Below are 656 nucleotides of genomic sequence, written 5' to 3' on the forward strand. Positions count from 1 at the left end.
TGGTCAAAAGATGAACCACCGAAATTCAGTGAGAAAAAACCATCATCTACCAAAAGGTATTTCGTGTGTTTTGCATCACAGCATAACATTTGTTAAATTCACCACTGTAGTGTGTATGTGATACAACTTGACAAAATGAAAGCCATTTCAACTGCAAGCAGAACGTTTAACTAATAAAGAGTACTGTAAATAAGTTGGACTTTGAAGGACAAATGCACCATGATTTAATCAAAGCTCATCAGTGTCTAAATTGGGTGCTTTAGGTGCAAAATTGCTGGTATCACTAAGATTATCGATCTGATTAATATTAGGTCAATGGAAGACTATACAGTCATTGGCTGATCAGGTTGGTTTACATTCTGTCAGAATTAAAGATGGGCTCGTTAGGGGTTTTACATTTTTCTTGCCACCATCAATTGCTAATTTTGTAAATCACACTTTGAAGAATGGGGTTGTATTGCTTAATCTTTCTCAGTTAAAGGTGATTCCTAAAGATTGCGGAATTGATTCCTTATTAAAGGGTTGTGAAAACTAGTTTTTGATTAGGGAAAAATATTGTATTACATATGTGTCTAAACTTTACATTTGAATCAATTGAAAAGAAAAACTGACACTAAATGGATATTTCAACTTTCTGTATCTGAAGATATTTTTCC

General features: G+C 33.4%; 1 protein-coding gene across 1 annotated transcript in view; it reads left to right on the forward strand.

The window, feature by feature from the left end:
• The window catches only part of LOC107566705 (NACHT, LRR and PYD domains-containing protein 3-like), a 168,944-nt gene that overhangs the window by 6,751 nt on the left and 161,537 nt on the right, over positions 1-656 (forward strand). The window lies entirely within an intron of this gene.

This window comes from Sinocyclocheilus grahami, unplaced genomic scaffold, assembly GCF_001515645.1.
Source record: "Sinocyclocheilus grahami isolate Dianchi unplaced genomic scaffold, SAMN03320097.WGS_v1.1 scaffold1094.1, whole genome shotgun sequence".
NCBI lineage: Eukaryota > Metazoa > Chordata > Actinopteri > Cypriniformes > Cyprinidae > Sinocyclocheilus > Sinocyclocheilus grahami.